This window comes from Schistocerca serialis, chromosome 1 (genome assembly GCF_023864345.2).
Source record: "Schistocerca serialis cubense isolate TAMUIC-IGC-003099 chromosome 1, iqSchSeri2.2, whole genome shotgun sequence".
NCBI classification, from domain to species: Eukaryota; Metazoa; Arthropoda; class Insecta; order Orthoptera; family Acrididae; genus Schistocerca; species Schistocerca serialis.
Genome location: NC_064638.1, coordinates 110,993,712 through 111,011,447, shown reverse-complemented (window position 1 = coordinate 111,011,447; position 17,736 = coordinate 110,993,712). Strand labels below are relative to the sequence as shown.

The following is a 17,736-nucleotide window of genomic DNA, read 5'->3' as shown; positions in this document are numbered from 1 at the left end:
TCATCTTAATATGTTAACTTAAGAGTGGTCCCTTTCATGTTGGCACATTACCCTTGTTTTGTTTACTTCTCCTATGACTGTTATGTTTAACAGTTTGGCAAAATAGCATCGGCTTATCACAAATCTGTCAGCGTACCAAACCCGCTAGATGCTCTACAAATCCCGGCGTGCTACCTGATACACTATAAATAATAATAATAATGTAAAGTATTATATTGCCGTTGTGGACAAAGTAGTTGGCAGCCAGCTACCGCGGTACGCAGGTGAGTGCCTGATTAATGATATTGGCGGCGCGGTTTTATTACTAAGTCAGTAATTTTCCAAACTTGTTCATTCTATCGCTATAGATCTGTCGTCGTATTGGCGTCCATGCTTTTTTTTTTTTTTTTTTTTTTTTTTTTTTAGACTTCCCCGTGTTTGTTGAGTCGACCTTCTGCCTATGCCTCATACTTATATTTGCCATTGAGTCAGCGGTGAATTACTTGATCTTTCTGCGTGTCGGCTAGCTATCATACTTTGCTTTTTTCGGGTTCCATTTATTATGTTGAAGAAATTTGTATAAAATTGTGAGCTGGCTGCATCCATATTCATACACACACACACTTTATGAAAACTGATAGACCGGATGCTTAGAAATAAGTACAGAATGTTTGTGGAATGACAGGTTAGATATAGGCAGTCATTTTAAGTATACGGACACTGGATCGCTGACGCATATTTACGACGGTAGACGACCTCAAAAAGTCATCGTTCCGCTTGATGGTGCGATAACCAGCGTTACATATTCGTAAGTTTGGATGCCTAGTATCATTTGATTTCATTTGTACTTGCGCCTGAACGACGAAACTCTATATTAGCTCAGTTTGTCCTCATTTGGTACTGTGTACTTGAAGTGAGCTGTCGTTTGCGTACTTCGCTTGCATCTTAACGTAATTCCTAATCAAATGTTGTACCAGAGGTACGGTAGTGTGTTGTGGAACAACGGTGTGAACTTACCAATGTAAACTGATTGTTTACTCTGTATTACCATACGTAGGACGCGGAACGTTTCATGTGGTACGAGCTTGCAGACATGCACTTGGACTTTCGGTGTTGCAGGAACTATGGAAGGAGCGCGGCGTTTGTACCCAGAACGTTATCCAAACAGACGACTACCAAATCAGAGAACATGTGCTGCTGTGGATCGTCGTCTCCGCGAAAGGGGCACGTTAGAGGGAGGCTTACATGCTCTATATGAAGATGGTATCTGTTCTTTCGGACATGTTGGAAAGAACAGATGCTATCGGTGACCAAGCAGCTCTCTTAGAATGAAATGAGAATTAAATCAAGACCCTAAGCTGTCGACAGTCGTTGATATACATCATCGGGGACAGTTGAAAATGTGTGCTCCGACCGGGACTCAAAGCCGGAATCTCCTGCTTACATGGTTGACGCTCTATCCATCTGAGCCGCCGAGGGCACATGTCCACACACTACATTCATAGTGCCCCTGCCCGTTACACTCAGTACTCGCGGCAGAAAATCTTACCAAGACCCGTAAGAGTTAGGGCAATGCGTGTGCATCCAGCACAGAAAAAGGTCAATGGCCGGTTAGCTTTAAGTATATGTCCGAAAGAACACATACTGTCTTCGTGTAGTTAAGGCTAACTGGCCATTGACCTCCTCCTTTTGTGCTGGATGCACACGCATTGCCCGAACTCTTACGGGTCTCGGTAAGATTTTCTGCCGCGAGTAATGAGTGTAGTGGGCAGGGGCACTACGAATGTAGTGTGTGGGTATTAAGTTGGGAATGTGGGTCTCACGGGTAGCGTGCAAGGGATAAATCCCTGCAGTCGCACTATCCTCTGTGCTCTCGGTGGCTCAGATGGATAGAGCGTCTGCCCTGTAAGCAGGAGATCCCGGGTTCGAGTCACGGTTGGGGCACACATTTTCAACTGTCCCCATTGATGTATATCAACATCTGTCGACAGCTTAGGGTCTTGATTTAATTATCATTTCATTCCATGCTCTAGGTCGACCACGGAGTGAGTGTACCCAGTCCTGGTTTCCAGGAAAGAATACTAGAAATGTTCGACTTCTAGCAGTGTTTGAAGAACTCTGCGTGATGATCATCGTCATCCCTGCAAGTTGTGTAATATACAGGACCTTCTGTTCAACGATTTTTCAATTCGGTACGACATTGCCGTTTGCTTCTAGCATCAAAGAATGCTAACTGCCGCCTTTGCGAACATTGTTCTGTGGACTGATGAATCGACTTTCACCGGCAAAGGAATGTTTAACAGTCGCAATTCGCATGTATGGTCTCGTGAAAATCCTCGAGGTACGGCAGTCCACCATTTTCAGAAACTATTTTCAGTTAATGTTTGTACTGGAATTATTCACAACCAAGTAGTGGACCGTTACATTCTTGTGCACCGCTTAACTGGTCGTCTTTACCTCGTATTTCTCGAACACGTGCATCCCGGTATTCTTGAAGATGTGCCGCCTCAAACCAGAAGACTAATGTTCCTCCAGTAATATGGCGCAGTTTCCATTGCACAAATCGAGTGAGAAGGTTGTGGGACGGTCAATACGGACACTACCCTGGACGCTGGTTTGGACGTAATGAATCTGTTCACTGGCCTGCAAGATCCCTAGATCTCTCACAAATTGATTTTCTTAATCTGTGGAACCACGTGAAGGCTCTTGTTTATCAAACTCCTGCAAACACTGCGGAAAGAATCGCACCTGGAATCACTGTTGCTGCAGGACACGTTCGAGATCAAGCCAATGAAACAGTACCCAATATCCGCCGTTCCGTGGTTCGACAGCTTGAGTTAATGCCACCAAGCCAATGGCCCACGCTTCGAGTATTTACTACAGTAATAACAATGCACAGTGATGTTTCCTCCAGGCAAAGCGAATGCGCCTTGGCGTTGTATAGCGCACTGACCATAAGTCAAGAGACCCCACGTTCGCATACTTAAAATGTCAGCCTATATCCAACCCATCATCCCAAATGTTTCAAATGGCTCTGAGCACTTTGGGACTTAAGTTCTGAGGTCATCAGTCACCTGAAACTTAGAACTACTTAAACTAACTAACCTAAGGACATCACACACATCCATGCCCGTGGCTGGATTCGAACCTGCGATCGTAGCGGTCGCGCTGTTCCAGACTGTAGAGCCAAGAACAGCTCGGCCACACCGGCCGGCCCCATCATCCCACGAAAATTCTGCGCTTATATGTGAAACACCTGGTATATGTGCGTGCGTGTGCGTGTGTGCGTGCGTGCGTGTGTGTGTGTGTGTGTGTGTGTGTGTGTGTGTGTGTGTGTACGTACATGTTTGTTCGTGTACATGTTTATTCCACATCTCATCCTAAACCACTGAACCAATTTCAACCAAACTTGGTACCTATACACCTTAGTGTCAAGCAATTGCTACAGAGGTAAGAATCTCCAACATATCAAAGGGGTGGAGGTAGGGGTGAAAAGAAGCGTAGCCTGCAACGTGTGGTTTCCCAGACTTTACTCATCAAGTATTTGAAATTGAGAGCATTTGCCAACTTGCAACGAACTTTGCACACAATTTCAAACCCTTAAGATTTTTTTTCTTGCAGACAATCCATACAAAATGATGAAATGAAAAAAGTTGATCGATATTACTTTTCCGGTGTTCACGCAGTAAGAGTACCGCACGGGACATAACGTTATAATGTATTACTTCAACACATTTTCCAGACGGGCCCCCGTATGTACAACAGAATGTACCCGCAAAATTGTTTCATTATACGACACTAGTTCAGGAGGTATGCCGTCAATGAACAATGAGATGCGGGAAAACTGCCGCATTATGCACGACGTTTGATTTTATTACTCCTTTGCTGCTTACTCTATTCGCAATAAATTTCGCCGATCGTATCCAAATATGTACCTAGAATTTTATATCATTGTACGACACATAGTACAAGAGATACGGCGTCATAAACATTAATCCCAAGGCAAGACGCTGCGTGGCACGGTCGTGGATGCAAAGCTACGAATAAATACCTAGGCAACGCCGAGTTTCTCTACTAGAATGTCATTATATTATTATAATAGCTATTATTAGCAGCAGCTGCTGCTACACGGGTATCTCGTATTTCTTACTGATATTTTACACGGTCTTTGTTTTTGTACGTATTTCACTTTTTTAAAAAACAAACTAAATTGTTGAAACTTCCTGGCAGATTGAAACTGTGTGCCGGACCGAGACTCGAACTCGGGATGTTTGCCTTTCGCGGGCAGGTTAGTTAGCACTCCTGAAAGAAAGGATATTGCGGAGACATGGCTTAGCCACAGGCTGGGGGACGTTTCCAGAATGAGATTTTCACACTGCAGCGGAGTGTGCGCTGATATGAAACTTCCTGGCAGATTAAAACTGTGTGCCGGACCGAGACTCGGACTAAGGATGTTTTTGGAGCACTTGCCCGCGTAAGGCAAAGGTCCCGAGTTCGAGTCTCGGTCCGGCACACAGTTTTAATCTGCCAGGAAGTTTCATACCAGCGCACACTCCGCTGTAGAGTGAAAATCTCATTCTGGAACTAAATTGTTGACTAGGAAACAACAGTTTTCAACTATGTCTAGTGCCTTCCACCTCATTCGTGTGCCAACAAAAACAGTCACGCTAATTTTAAACATAAATTGCATGTAGTGATGCCGTTATCCCGTCGGCTGTAACGACACATTGCTATATGGAAAGAAGGTGCAGTTCCCCATAAAGTTTCATTGCCGAGTTGGCATCAATTACTGATACCAAAACGTTTCGTAGCGAGAAGGGCAGACATTGAGGAAATGACCTGTCTCTGTGCGATTGCGAATATCTGGAGGAGACAGAACTCCGAGAAAGGATACTAAGGGTGACTGTGACAACGATTACGAGCGGCGTGGGGGAGGTATGCGAGCAGAGAGCGGAATACGTGTGTGTGGGGAACCCGATGTAGGAGCAGAGAAGCTACGGCCGTGAGTCTGGGACAAGGGCAGCCGGGAGAGCGAGTAATTGCGAAGTTGATTACATTTTAAGCGGCCTTGGGCCGCCTAATGAATCGCTCCGCCGGGAGGCTGGTGGGTAGGCCATTCCGTGGCTAGGCCGCCTCCGTGGCTGCCCCATCTCCCGGCGGAAGGCCTGGCCGGCTAATAAGCGAGGAAGGGGGCCGCGAGATGACTCAGCGTTGGGCCACAGTTTAACAGCCGGTGGCCGCAAGGCAGCTGTGGACATTCCCCGTATCCACTGTCGGCTGCTGGGGTGAACGACCACCAAGCTTCGACACGAGGCAGAACAGTATTGTACAGCCCCGGCGAACCATTACATTTCATCTAAATCCATGAAATGAACACCCTTAGCTGCTTACAGGCGTTGACATACGTCAACGGGGACAGATGAAAATGTGTGACTCGAACCCGGGATCTCCTGCTTATATGGCAGACGCTCTATCCTTCTGAGCCACCGAGGACACAGAGGATAGCCCGACTGCAGGGATTTATCTCTGGCACGCCTCCCGCGAAACCCACATTCTCAACGTATTGTCCCGCACTACATTCGTAGTGCCCCCGCCCTTTATACTCATTACTCATGGCGCGTTGCCGATTCCCGTAAGAGTTCGGGCACTGTTTGTGCATTCGCACAGAAGAAGAAGATGGTAAAGTGGCCGGTGAGCCTTAACTATATATATACTAAGATAGTATCTGTTCTTTCGGACATGTGGCTCAGATGGACATGTCCGAAAGAAAAGATACCATTTTAGTATGTATATATAAATCCATATTCTGCAAACCACTGTGAACTGCATGCTGTCGGGTACTTAACGTTGTACCACGGTTACGCATTTCTTCCATTCCATTGGCGTATGGAGCGCGGCGAGAATAATGTTGTTTTGAATGCAGCTGAGTGCGCTGTAATTAGTCACCGGCCGCTGTGGCCGAGAGCTTCTAGGCGCTTCAGTCCGGAACCGCGCTGCTGCTACGGTCGCAGATTCGAATCCTGCCTCGGGCATGGATGTGTGTGATGTCCTTAGGTTAGTTACGTTTAAGTAGTTCTAAGTCTAGGGGACTGATGACCTCAGATGTTAAGTCCCATAGCGCTTAGAGCCATTTGTAAATTAGTCTAATTTTCACTTCGCGGTTCCTACTTGAACGATGTGTGGGGCGTAATAGACCTGATGTTTAAAAATTATCAGGGTTTTAAGGCCTTGTGTCATCTTCTTCTGCTTTACAGTCTCATTGGACCACTTCAGTCATTTTCTGATCATCTTCTTCAGTACGTTTTCTTTCAGAATTGCCCAGTATCTTTTCATTCGTTCTGATCTTTTTTGTTTTTCCTCATCTGCAAATACCGTTTTCATTGTACAAAACGTCCCATATAAAACCGGTACCCGTCTCGCCCATAATTCAAGTAACAGTCAACTAATTAAAAAAGAATAGAAACATGTAGTTACCTATTGATAAGAGACGTTGGTTCAAATGGCTCTAAGCACTATGGGACTTAAAATCTGAGGTCATCAGTCCCCTAGACTTAGGGCTACTTAAACCTAAGTAACCTAAGAACATCACACACATCCATGCCCGAGGCAGGATTCGAACCTGTGACCGTAGCAGGTGTGCGGTTCCGGACTGAAGCGCCTAGAACCGCTTGGCCACAGGGGCTGGCCTTTTGTTGTTAATTTCTGTAGCAATGTTCCATTTAAGATTGTCAGTTCTGCGAGGAATGTTAGCAAACACTTTGCTTTTTAGTGTGCCCCATAAAAAAAAGACACGATGTTAAGTCCGGGGGACCAGAGACCTCAGATCTGGAAAGAACTCGGCTATCGACTCTACGGTGCTCACATTGAACACTTGTAAGAAAAGCTGTTTGAGTTGCTCTTTCATTCAATATATTATTTATAACTGTAAGTGGAATGAATAGAGGCTAAGTAGCCTCAGATGCCGCATAGCCTTATAACTCAGATACTCATTTTGGAACACCCTCTGTACTCGTGCATTCCTCGAGTAATGCTGGGTCTTGAAAATTTTTAGGTAAGCCTTCGCGGGGTAGTTGGCTCTTGTCTTAAGAAGTCTTGCAACACAGCATTTCCGTGGCACCTTTCCGCGAGTCAAATGGCCCTGAGCACTATGGGACTTAACTTCTGAGGTCATCAGTCCATTAGAACTTACAACCACTTAAACCTAACTAACCTAAGGACATCAGACATCCATGCCCGAGGCAGGATTCGAACCTGCGACCGTAGCGGTCGCGTGGTTCCAGACTGTAGCGCCAAGAACTGCTCGGCCACCTCGGCCGGCTCCGCGAGTAAAACAACTATGTCACCGCTCATGCCGCCCTTCTTTGTATACGCTCCATATCCCTTGGTACTCATATTTGTTATGTGCTTCACATCTTTTGCCGTGTTCTAGGATGGGTCGGACGAATGTATTGTAAACAACTTCCTTTTTCGGCTGCTTGCATTTCCCTATGATCCCACCGATGAAATGAAATCTGCTCTTCAAAAATGGTTCAAATGGCTCTGAGCACTATGGGACTTAACTTCTAAGGTCATCAGTCCCCTGGAACTTACTGAAACCTAACTAACCTAACTAACCTAAGGACATCACACACATCCATGCCCGAGGCAGGATTCGAACCTGCGACCGTAGCGGTCTTGCGGTTCCAGACTGCAGCGCCTTTAACCGCACGGCCACTTCGGCCGGCACGAAGTAGGTTACAGTACACTTGTTCGCCCACTGTTTGAATACTGCTAAGCAGTGTGGGATCCGTACCAGATAGGGTTGATAGAAGAGATAGAGAAGATCCAACGGAGAGCAGCGCGCTTCGTTACAGGATCATTTAGTAACCGCGAAAGCGTTACGGAGATGATAGATAAACCCCAGTGGAAGACTATGCAAGAGAGACGCTCAGTAGCTCGGTACGAGCTTTTGTTGAAGTTTCAAGAACATACCTTCACCGATGAGTCAAGCAGTATATTGCTTCCACCTACATATATCTCGCGAGGAGTCCATGAGGATAAAATCAGAGAGATTAGAGTCCACACAGAGGCATACCGACAATCTTTCTTTCCACGAACAATACGAGACTGGAATAGAAGGGAGAACCGATAGATGTACTCAGGGTACCCTCAGCCACACACCGTCAGGTGGCTTGCGGAATATGGATGTAGATGTAGATATATCCAGCAAATGATTGAGGACGTAGGTTGCAAGTGTTACACTGTGATGAAGGAGTTGGCCCAGGAAAGGAATTCGTGGCGGGCCGCGGCAAACCAGTTAGAAGACTGAAGGAGGGGGGGGGGAAAATAATACTGATTACGAACTAATATGATGTTAGCAGTGGCAGTATTTTTACTTCTGCTGATGTCGCTGCCACTAACAGTGATAATAGTAATAGTAATAATAATGATGATGATGATTATGTATGAATGCATGGTGTCTTTTCTGTCGAACATGTCCGAAAGAACAGACACCACGCGTTCATATAATGATAAGCCCAGCTGGGCAATGGATCCATATTCTTCAGTGCGAATGCACAAATACGTCCGACCTCCTGTGGGAGACTGTGGGTAGCGAACGGGAGTACTATAGTCAGGAGTTGCGGATAGGCGGCGCTCGCGAGGTGTACCGAGGTAAGTTCGTGCAGTTACGATGACGCTGTGTCCCGGATGACGCAGTGGTTACGGCACCTGCCTGGTAAACAGGAGGTCCCGGGTTTGAATCCCGGTCCGGTACACATTTTCACTCGTCACCGCTGACTTCGCTTATGTCTCGCTGCAGCTGACAGCAGTGCTCCTCCTTCAATTTACATGTAATAATGGTTCTGGCAGAAAATATTAGATACAGGCTCCCAGGTAGATGCTATTTTTCTTGACTTCCGGAAGGCGTTCGATACAGTTCCGCACTGTCGCCTGATAAACAAAGTAAGAGCCTACGGAATATCAGACCAGGTGTGTGGCTGGATTGAAGAGTTTTTAGCAAACAGAACACAGCATGTTGTTATCAATGGAGAGACGTCTACAGACGTTAAAGTAACCTCTGGCGTGCCACAGGGGAGTGTTATGGGACCATTGCTTTTCACAATATACATAAATGACCTAGTAGATAGTGTCGGAAGTTCCATGCGGCTTTTCGCGGATGATGCTGTAGTATACAGAGAAGTTGCAGCATTAGAAAATTGTAGCGAAATGCAAGAAGATCTGCAGCGGATAGGCACTTGGTGCAGAGAGTGGCAACTGACCCTTAACATAGACAAATGTCATGTATTGCGAATACATAGAAAGAAGGATCCTTTATTGTATGATTATATGATAGCGGAACAAACACTGGTAGCAGTTACTTCTGTAAAATATCTGAGAGTATGCGTGCGGAACGATTTGAAGTGGAATGATCATATAAAATTAATTGTTGGTAAGGCGGGTACCAGGTTGAGATTCATTGGGAGAGTCCTTGGAAAATGTAGTCCATCAACAAAGGAGGTGGCTTACAAAACACTCGTTCGACCTATACTTGAGTATTGCTCATCAGTGTGGGATCCGTACCAGGTCGGTCTGACGGAGGAGATAGAGAAGATCCAAAGAAGAGCGGCGCGTTTCGTCACAGGGTTATTTGGTAACCGTGATAGCGTTACGGAGATGTTTAACAAACTCAAGTGGCAGACTCTGCAAGAGAGGCGCTCTGCATCGCGGTGTAGCTTGCTCGCCAGGTTTCGAGAGGGTGCGTTTCTGGATGAGGTATCGAATATATTGCTTCCCCCTACTTATACCTCCCGAGGAGATCACGAATGTAAAATTAGAGAGATTAGAGCGCGCACGGAGGCTTTCAGATAGTCGTTCTTCCCGCGAACCATACGCGACTGGAACAGGAAAGGGAGGTAATGACAGTGGCACGTAAAGTGCCCTCCGCCACACACCGTTGGGTGGCTTGCGGAGTATCAATGTAGATGTAGATGTAGATGTAAAGAAAGAATTATAGGTGTACAAAATAGATGTTTTCTGATACAGCAAGTCCTGGGGAGAGAAAGTAGGTATGACATCATTCCATTTCATACCCTTGCTTACTTATTGTTACTCCTAGTATAGTTCACTGATTCCAACTGTGACTCACTGATATTGCACTCGTAGGATAGTACAGTTCCTCGTTTCGTGAAACACACAATTTCACACTCACGAACACTTAAGGTAGGTTTCAAATGGCTCTGAGCACTATGGGACTTAACTTCTGAGGTCATCAGTCCCCTAGAACTTAGAACTACTTAAACCTAACTAGCCTAAGGACATCACACACATCCATGCCCGAGGCAGGATTCGAACCTGCGACCGTAGCGGCCGCGCGGTTCCAGACTGAAGCGCCTAGAACCGCTCTGCCACTTCGGTCGGCACTTAAGGCAGGTTGCCTTAACACAAATAGCATAACATACAAGGGTAATCCCAAGAGTAAGGTCTCCTATTTTTTTATAAGGACAAAGATCAGTTTATTTCTACAATGGTTTACATCAGTTTACAGCTTGAACATTTGGCTATTTTTCGACATAATCACCATTTCTGTCGATGCATTTTTGTAGACGCTGTGGCAGTTTTTGTACGCCCGTCATACCAGCTCGCCGCCATGCTGTTCAGAAAGATATCAACCTCTTCTTTCACCTTGTCGTCGGAGCCGAATCGCTTTCCGGCCAAATGTTCTTTTAACCTAGGGTACAGGTGATAGTCACTGGGTGCGAAGTCAGGACTATAGGATGGCTGGGTGATTACGTTCCACTGAAACTGTTGTAGGAGAGCAACGGTTTGCTGAGCAATGTGTGGGCGAGCATTGTCATGGAGAATGTGTACGCCCTTGCTCTACGTTCCTCTTCTCCGGTTCTGAATTGCCCGTTTGAGTTTTTCAGAGTCTCTCAGTACCTGTCAGCGTTAATTGTGGTCCCAGTGATTCAGCTCCGACGAAGAGGTGAAAGAAGAGATTCATAACTTTCTGAACAGCATGGCGGCGAGCTGGTATGACATGAGCATAAAAAAAACTGTCACAGCGTCTACAAAAACGCATTTACAGAAATGGTGATTATGTCGAAAAATAGCTACATGTTCAAGCTGTAAACTAATGTAAACCATTGTAGAAATAAACTGATCTATGTACTTATAAAAAAAAGGATACCTTACTTTGAGATTACCCTCATATATCACACGGAAAAGGTGTACAAAAGTAAGTCATGGGTGTACATTTTTTTTCCCCTCCAATTCGATGAAATGACTCAACTTTATTAAACACTAGAGTCTGACAGTGCTAATATTGGTTATACGCTAAAAACATCAATTTTGTACTTCAGTCGCTGTTTATATTAACGTCAACTACGCGTTTCGATGCTTGTGCAGTCATCACCTTGCGGGTTCCGTTAGATTAACGTCGCTGAATATAGTTGCGACAAGGACATATGACGTGTTTTCCAGACACGGATGCGGCAAGTTGACAGCCCACCGTAGGGTTATTCTGTTATATGCCAATGACATTTATGATTACCTTGTAATGAGACAGTTACATAACATAACCTGGGAATGATTCTGCATTTAATGTATTACGTACTACAGAAATGGTCATACTTTACACTTCAATTTGCGATGTGTTTTATTACAGGCACGTTTGCTTCATTGCACTCTGTAACCTTTTGGAGAATATTCGTTCTAACCATACATCAGACATATGTGTGCAGTGAGCATTCGGGTACGCTGAACATTTTTTGTTCTTGTCGCCGGCCTGTGAGGCCGAGTGGTTCTAGGCGCTACAGTCTGGAACCGCGCGACCGCTACGGTCGCAGGTTCGAATCCTGCCTCGGGCATGGGTGTGTGTGATGTCCTTAGGTTAGGTAGGTTTAAGTAGTTCTAAAGTTAAGTCCATAGTACTCAGAGCCATTTTTTTGTTTTGTTTTTGTCGCCATCGTAAAAGACATTGCCTACAAAGCCACGTGACTGTGGAACGGCGTAAATGAAAGGTTGCCCACAAGCGTTCTGCAGATTCTGGATGTTATTACATCGCTAGAGCAGACAGACACCGTTCAAAAATACCATGAATTTCGTACACTCCGTTCGTAGGCATCTTAACAATTTGTAGTAGTTATCTGGAATGAATTATGGTTCAAATGGTTCTGAGCACTATGGGACTCAACATCTGAGGTCATCAGTCCCCTAGAACTTACCACTACTTAAACCTAACTAACCTAAGGACATCACACACATCCATGCCCGAGGTAGGATTCGAACCTGCGACCGTAGCGGTCGCGCGGTTCCAGACTGAAGCGCCTAGAACCGCTCTACCAGGAATGAATTATGCTTAAATCTTTAAAGAGATAAACGCAAGGGCATGTCGCTGCTTCCGACAAGAGTCACAGCTGAGATTTCACCAGTTTTGATGCAGAAAAAGAAGGGATAGCCACCGTTATGTTTCACGTTTTGCACTGCACTTCCTCATATTGCAGAGTCTCTGATCTGATCAATCATGTACCGGCGGAATTTCGATGTGGTTACCAAGTACGTCAAAGTCAAAGTTTGCTGAATTGAGAGCTAAGACATGCAGCAAATTTTAGAGGAGGAAATTCTTCTATTTTTAATTTGTGGTACAATCTTTTTTAATCTTCGTTCATCATAAGGTAAACTAAAATATTAATCGCACATAATCATTTTCCATGTCATAGGTACTAGAAGTACAATTTCCTATTGTGACTACTTCAAAATAAGCGCAATGGCTTGCAGATGTGTGCAATCCAAGAGCAACGTTTGAGTCTGTGCTATACAGTGTGTCCAAGTAGGAATGGCCAGTATTCAGGGGTACGACAGGAACGAACATTCGAAGCAAAAAGGTTTAGTAAACATGGGTTCTAAAATGCATAACTTGAGTACTATGAGCACTTGTTCAGTGGAAGAGATGTGTTTCACAGTAGTGAAGATGATGATAAGTGTTCATAGCTCTTAAGCAATGCACTTTAGAGCCCGTCTTAACTAGGTATTTTTTTTTTTCTTTTGCTGTATACTACCATCTCTCAGAATATGGAAAGCAAAGAGCTTGCAGTCGAAGAGGTCTGTTTTATAGTGATATAGCAAGTGATCATAGCTCTTAAGAAGTTTACTGTACTCTTTTGCTTCGAATGATGTTTCGTGTCATATCCTGAAAATTGACCATTGTTGCAGGGACGCCCTATATAAATATCTGCAGGGAAACGTTGTTCTAAATATGTAGACATTCAATCGATTGACTGGCAGCGCACTACCGAATTTGTGTGGCATTTGTCTCGTAAACTTATGGCTATTTCACTATGTCTCGATGTTTTCTAAAACATAAAGCGCCTCTTACCAGTATGATAGCCATAATTACACTTTTTTGGTACTTAGTATGAAAAGTAACTGTTCCTACTTTGACGTATTTTGATCTGAAACAGTGGCAAGAAAGAGTATTGACAATTGTTGTTAGTAATTACAAAACGTCTAAAAACAGTGTCATGGTTACGTTTTGATCAAAGCGCAAAATGTAAGCAACAGTGTTATACAAAAGACAAGTAATAATCCCAGTTTGACGTTAGCGACTTGTGCAGCACACTTTACTTACTCTTTACACGCATCTGCTGTGTGGTTCTGACGGGAGAACGTAGGGGGGAGAGAGAGGGGGGGAGTTGGGGGATTTTGTGAAGTAGCAACAATATTTTTCTGGTATTACTACTCAGGAATGAATCATAAAAATATCGTTCTGTTGCAGGTGATGTTGATTCGCCCACTTCGTACAACGGCACTGGTGCGTCTGAAACGTAAGTTCTACGGCTGCTTCAAAAACCTGTACATTTAGTTGTGGTAATGGCAGCGCATAGATCTGCTATCGGCTGCGAGGGCTACTAGCTTTTATATTTACAGAACATCGCCTCTTGGTTTTTTCACTGGCCAACTTCGGATGCTATTAGCGTCCGTAGAGTCTCGAGATGGTCGTAAAGATACATTTTTATGCCAGGAAAATACACGATCAGAAGAAGAAGTGACTTAGCACTACAAAGGCATAATTTAAATGGAGTATTTTGAAGTACGCTTCTGACTGAAGAAAAAAAAATTCCATACGTTCATATAACTTTGCTGCATTTAACAGCGTGACTAATTTACGTGACGTTTATCTCATAGCGATATAATCTGTATATCTCAATAGAAAACCTGCACGAATATTCTGCTTCTTATGCCACAGGTCTTGGAGTTCTGCCAGACCGTAATTTTGTAGCCAGTGTCAGTCTTCATATGCCGTGCCGTCCTCCCCATTGTCCATAAATTCCCTTCCTTCGCTAACGGTGCCCCTCAGATACTAGTAAAATGCTCCCTCTCCTCCTTCCGTGCATTATACAGGGTGATTTTGCTTAATGGGGACGAATTGCAGGGAACGATCCATGCGAAGATAAAAAGCAAAAAAAGGTCACAAGGACACATGGCCGCAAACGCGTTTCAAGGGAAGTACAGCCACATGAAGTTGCAGACAAAAGATTTTTGATAGTGTAGGGTTCAGTGGCTGAAAGCAATATGAGAACACCGCCAGGCAAGTTGGGATTATCTCTCTGTAGAGCAAAATGCCCTATTTTCGGATAGCTAAGTATCTAAATGTATGGTTGGTTAAAAATCATCCAAAAGCTTCCCAAAACGACTGACGTATGTAAAACATAATAAATTTTGGTTATATATTACCTTTTATAGCGAAAAACGACAGATGGAATTTTAATAATTTATGAAAAAAAACTTGTGAACTTTGGAGAGTGTACTAAAAGGGTGCGCAATTTCAGATATTGTGGTTCTTAATTTCGGATAGGGATATTTCGTAAGGAAAAATCAAGATTGCATACCTATAGGAATATTGTTTGGTTACAAAAATTAATGTTGAGATATTCCAATTTTAAAACAGTAATGATGCACTTACAACTACAGTGAGGCTATCATTTTCAGTTTTCACATTTGTACGTCTTCCAGCTATGTTTCTCAGTCCCAGCACACAATTCATGTACCCATCGCAAGCATCCGAAACACATTATCCAATCTTCTCCAGATATGTCTTCCCGGTATAGGACAGAATAACAGAAGCATTCGTGATCTGCGAGGTCGCGGTCTTTGTTAACTCACATGCCAATTTTCCTTGTCGCCTACTCATTTTAGCCACCTTTGTGTTCTTCTGGCTAGCCTCTTGGGTGCTTTGATGTTTGTTTAAGTAGTTCTAAGTCTAGGGGACTGATGACAGATGTTAAGTCCCATAGTGCTCAGAGCCATTTAAACCATTTTTTGAAGATTCTCCCAGTTCTTCTAAAATTGCAGTCTTGCATTTCAGCTTGTCTTGAGCTGAAGGCTCTTCCTAAAGCACATTTTATTCCTGTCCTAGAGCCCAGTTTCTCTTTAAAGTTTCCTGCCTTTACGTTACTTAAATGTGTTGATTTTGGCACTTATAACGTTTTGGACGCCTTTGAAAAGCCCATTTATTTATTTCTAATGGTTTCCATTGGTTTTGTCGTATTGTTCTTTTCCCTACACTTTCTTTTGATCCCAGAAGTCTCCCAAAAAGAGATAAGAAACGAAATCTACACTATGTGATCAAAAGTATGCAGACACCTGGTTGAAAATGACTTATATGTTCGTGGCGCCCTCCATCGGTAATGCTCAATTCACTATGGTGTTGCCTCACCCTTTGCCTTGATGACAGCTTCCACTCTCGCAGATGTACATTCAATTAAGTGCTGGGAGGTTTCTTGGGGAATGGCTGCCCATTCTTCACGGAATGCTGCGCTGAGGAGAGGTATCGATGTCGGTCGGTGGGGCCTGGCACGAAGTCGGCGTTCCAAAACATTCCAAAGGTTATCTATAGCATTCAGGTCAGGACTCTGTGCAGGCCAGTCCGTTACAGGGATGTTATTGTCGTGTAACCACTCCGCCACAAACCGTGCCTTATAAACAGCTGCTCGATCGTGTCGGAAAACGCCATCCCCGAATTGCGCTTCAACAGTGGGAAGCAAGAAGGTGCTTAAAACACCAGTGTAGGCCTGAGCTGTGATAGTGCCACACAAAACAACAAGTGGTGCAGCCCCCTCCATGAAAAACACGGTCACACCATAACACCACCGCCTCCGAATTTTACTATTGCCCTACACACGCTAGCAAATGACTTCCACCGGGCATTCGCCATACCCACACCGTGCCATCGAATCGCCACATTGTGTACCGTGATTCGTCACTACACAAAACGTCTTTCCACTGCTCAATCGTCGATTGTTTCCTCTCCTTACACCAAGCGAGGCGTCGTTTGGCATTTACCGGCGTGATGTGTGGCTAATGAGCAGCCGCTCGACAATGAAATCCAAGTTTTCTCACCTTCCGCCTAACTGTCATAGTACTAGCAGCGGATTCTGATGCAGTTTGGAATTCTTGTGTGATGGTCTGGATAGATGTCTGCCTATTACGCAGTACGGCCTCCTTCAAATGTTGGGGGCAGTGTGGAATTCTTGTGTGATGGTCTGGACAGATGTCTGCCTATTACGCAATACGACCTCCTTCAAATGTTGGGGGTCTCTGTCACTCAACAGACAAGGTCGGCCTGTACACTTCTGTGCTGTACGTTTCCCTTCACGTTTCCACTTCACCATCACATCGGAAACAGTGGACGTAGGGATGGTTAGGAGTGTTGATGTCTCGCATACAGACGTATGATACAAGTTACAACCAATTACCTGACCACGTTCGAAGTCTGTGACTGCCGCGGAGCGCTCCATTCTGCTCTCTCACAATGTCTAATGATTACTGAGGTGACTGATATGGAGTACCTGGCAGTAGGTGGCAGCACAATGCACCTAATATGTGGGGTGTCCGGATACTTTTGATCACATAGTGTACAAAGGGGCGCATTTGTCACAGGGTCGAAATTCGTTGCCCTAACAGTATCCGAGATTAGGCACCTGAACCATTTGTCAAACTTGGCTGGGCTTCGGCAACATGTAATGAATTATTGCTTTTAGAAACTACTCATAAGCTTCATTAAATATATCACTAATAAATAAGACTACAATATCAAAGTACTTACCGAGCTGCTTACATTGTGTCTACAAAATATTAGATTCAAATGTAAGAGATGAAGAAGAAAAAATCGACTAAGAGCACGGAAGGCGACTGATGCGCTTGGCAGTTAGGACGACACAAAAACTGCGGTAGCACAAGGATTTCAGCTAGTTCCCGCATCGACAGCGCTGCCCAGTGAGCAAACACCTACCTGTCCGGAATGAGGGCCACCATCCGAAAATAGGGCACCTTTCCCTACTAGTGTTCTATCTCGATACTGAAGATCGCAGTGAACTGGAGCACCATCGTGCAGTAGCCACATTACCCGTCGTATCACCAAAGGCCCGTCTTCTAACAGAGGAGGCAGGGTAACCCGTTTAAGTGTAGATATGCCTCGCCTGTAAAGCGTTGTCGGAAGATGACTGTTCTCACGGAGCGGTCGACCCAACCTTACATTAAGGCTGAACTGGTGCCGATAATTCGCTGCCACCATACCTTGGGGAATCTTCGTAGCCTACAGGTGCGGAGGTTGCAGATACCGCCCCTCGTAAAGATGTCCTCATCTATGAGTTTTTTTTTTCAACGCCAGTTTAACCGAACTATTAAGACGGACCATTGTAACCAGTTTCCGAAATAAACGATTTTTGCTTTTTATTCATATTATTCCGTATAATGAACGTAGAAATCGAACAAAGACTG

At 44.6% G+C, this 17,736-nt stretch overlaps 1 protein-coding gene and 1 non-coding gene across 8 annotated transcripts in view; both read left to right on the top strand.

The window, feature by feature from the left end:
- Window positions 1-17,736, top strand: part of LOC126462885 (protein-tyrosine sulfotransferase-like) — a 970,604-nt gene that overhangs the window by 382,924 nt on the left and 569,944 nt on the right. For 5 of the 7 annotated variants that reach the window (XM_050096112.1, XM_050096107.1, XM_050096108.1 and 2 more), the window contains one exon: window positions 13,733-13,781. The gene's annotated coding sequence lies outside the window, so the exon portion shown is untranslated. The remainder of the gene's footprint in view (window positions 1-13,732; window positions 13,782-17,736) is intronic. The other 2 variants (XM_050096111.1, XM_050096113.1) reach the window with 1 other exon arrangement.
- On the top strand, window positions 1,849-1,923 carry Trnat-ugu (transfer RNA threonine (anticodon UGU)). Its single transcript has one exon. It is a non-coding gene; the product is annotated as a tRNA-Thr (tRNA).